At 35.3% G+C, this 3,083-nt stretch overlaps 1 non-coding gene across 1 annotated transcript; it reads right to left on the bottom strand.

The window, feature by feature from the left end:
* Positions 1-2,559: 2,559 nt before the first annotated feature.
* LOC137015639 (U4 spliceosomal RNA) lies at positions 2,560-2,700 on the bottom strand. Its single transcript, XR_010894004.1, has one exon. It is a non-coding gene; the product is annotated as a U4 spliceosomal RNA (small nuclear RNA).
* Between the last annotated feature and the right edge of the window lie 383 nt (positions 2,701-3,083).

The raw sequence follows: 3,083 nt of genomic DNA, 5'->3' as shown, positions 1-3,083 counted from the left end.
AACCGCACTTGGGTTCAAAACTCTGACTTGAGTCGTTACGATCTTATTCACATGGATATCATATTTCTTTCTATTCACCAGCTGTTAGTCATCAAACACAGTGCCACCTCACCTATGCTAAATTTAGATCACTGCACTACATTATTTCTTTGTTTTTCTTTAGTGTATCAAAGTACATCTTATGGTCAGTCTGACGAGGTAATACATGAGGTTTTTTAGCTGTGAATGTAAAAAAATCATTAAAAGATTATTTAATTTTGTTTTTCGGAAACACTGGGTTTCTAAACAAAGTACAATATCATACAGTTTAAAATGTAAAGCTTTGTCATGTCCATTTTAATGTCAATCTGAAATTAGAAATGGCAACAGAAAAATAGATGTTCATTATCTTTAGCATTAGATAAATCTACCAATGACTATACATTTCATAATGTTGGTGTGGTTTTGTATCTGAAAGGAAATCTTAGAGTTAGCATATATAATGCTGAGTTAATCTGTTTCAGTATGAACTCTCATCAAGTTGTTTTGCACTGGAATTTCTCCCCTTCTCTTCCAGGAAAAAGGGATCTGGGCGGAGGTTACACAGTATTGCTAGGCAAGAGTCAAGAGACATTTATTTATCATTTGCATAGTTAATACTGGGGAAAAACAGTGCATTGAAATGCTTGTGATGAGGCTCAGATATACAGTGACAATAATAGGACCATACATAAACCATACATTAAAAAAAAAAGAAAAAATAAGTGCAGCATGACCTGTTTTTTATATCAACAAAATCCTGTTTGCTAAAAATCCGGTTGCTGAATTAGCAGCAATTCAGCATATTAGAATGATTTCTGGAGGATCATGTGACACTGAAGACTGGAGTAATGATGCTGAAAATTCAGCAAATTAGTCTACATTTCAAAATATATTCAATTAGAAGGCTTTTTTTAATTTGTAATATTATTTCGCAATGCTAGTGTTTTTACTGTATTTTTGATTAAATAAATGCAAAACGTATTACATATTATTGCCCTGACATGTAGATCTATATATCCAGTTTTTGTCTCTCATTCCATGGCTTTTCATTACGGTGTGGCCATCTAGTGGTCATAACAAGCATAGCACGTACCAAACTGTGGCGTTCGGGGGGTTTTTTTGTAAAAAAAAAAATCCCTTGTAGCATTGATGTTCACTTATTTTATTTTATTTCTGAAGCAGTGTTAAAGTTAATGAGATAATTAAATGATTAATTGAGTGATGACTAACCATTATTGAAGACAATCAAAATTTTAAGTCATCACCATGGAGATCAGGGGATGCTTTACTTGAGCTCTTGACTTATCAAAGACTGTTCTGACACACACACAGACATCAAGAATCAGCGTATGAATCTCAACAACGGTGACAAGCAACATATTATGATCAAAAGATCTACTCTGAACATTAGAAAACAAGCTACTAAAAAGTCACATAAAAATAGCAAAAAATAAAATAGTGAGAATAAAAGGAAATTACTGAAACAATTAAGCTCATAATTTATTCATGCAGCAATGCATGATGGGAGCACCAAGATTGATTGGAGGCACCCAGAATGCATTGCAACATGCTTTATTATTCTCACCACTGTTGAGATTCACAGACTGATACTTCATGTCTGTCTCTAAATTGGAGACTTTTTTTTTTTTACTTCAAAACAACTTTTGAGAAATCCTTTGGATTATGTGAAAGCTGATCTTCTGCTGTAATCAATAATGTTAATGTAACTCAGAGATTGGGCTCTAAATGAGTTACCAACACCACCTGATCAGCTTTTCTCTTGGTTTGTGTGGTTGTTATAACTCAGTTACAGACAAACAACATGTAGTATTAAAAAGTCAAGGGTCAAGAGCTCAACTAAAGCAAACCCTGATCTCCATGATGGTGACTTAAAGGTGCTACAGAGGATGTTTTTTTTTTATACATTTTTGCAATATTAATTGAAATTGTTATCATCAGGCGTCTTCAATAATGGTCAATCATCACTCAGTTAAACACTTAATTATCTCATTAACTTTAACACAGCTTCAGCGGGTTGGAATAAAAATATGGCAATTACTTTCTGACTCTCTGCCAAACAGTTGATGGACCGCATTGACTTCCATAATATTTTTTCTTCCATACTATGGAAATCAGTGGGGCCCAACAACTGTTGGTTATATTCCATTTTCTTCTAAATATCTTCCTTTGTGTTCAGCAGAAAAGAGAAATTCACACAGCTTCGGAAGAACCTGAGGGTGAGTAAATGATGACAGAAATTTTATTTTTGGCCGAACTATCCCTTTAAGGAAAACCCGCGCTGGTCCTTTACAGACAGATACTGAACCAGTCACGTGGTTTCAGCGAAGCCTCACACGTCATAGAACACGTGTTTTAATTCACAAAAGTGAATCAAACTTCATTACAACAATTTAATTTGAATCTTTATTCTTCTGTCTTACTCCCCACAACTCAAAAATCGAATTTTACATTTAAATCGTCAATTAAAATTGACATAAGCACTCTCCAGGTACCATCTACTTTTCACCAGCTGATCAGTCTCCGTAAAGACCGTCAAAAATTGCCAGTGCCGACTATATTTCAAGTCGTCACGGCGGGGTATTGGGTAAAGTTTTCAATTAGCAATAATCGCGCCTCGGATAAACCTCATAGGCTACGATACTGCCACTGCGCAAAGCTAAAGATCACATGTCCAATGGTCAGGATTACCTCAAACATGCAACACTTTACAGAGACGGTAACCACATGACGCACGCCACAAGTTAACCAAGCGAAAAACGATTAAGACTTTAATAGTGATATCAATAGACTGGTGTGGCTAAAATGTGCAAATAAGCAAAAATAGCATTAATAAACATATATTTTCGCTTATTGTCGCGTTGCATCACGGGAACGCAGTGACGTAGGTGACACGTAAGGTCGGCTAATGGTGGTGAATTTAGTTTCAGAGCAATAACAAGCAACCGTGAATCCGAATATCCGCGGACTTCATTACACATGCGAGTAATGCCAGAAAACAACCCAAAATATGACATAAAAGAGTTATAAATCCGAATTTAAGA

This window comes from Chanodichthys erythropterus, chromosome 24, assembly GCF_024489055.1.
Source record: "Chanodichthys erythropterus isolate Z2021 chromosome 24, ASM2448905v1, whole genome shotgun sequence".
Taxonomy (NCBI): domain Eukaryota; kingdom Metazoa; phylum Chordata; class Actinopteri; order Cypriniformes; family Xenocyprididae; genus Chanodichthys; species Chanodichthys erythropterus.
Note: the sequence above shows the minus strand (reverse complement) of the source record. Positions and strands in the feature narration are given on the sequence as shown.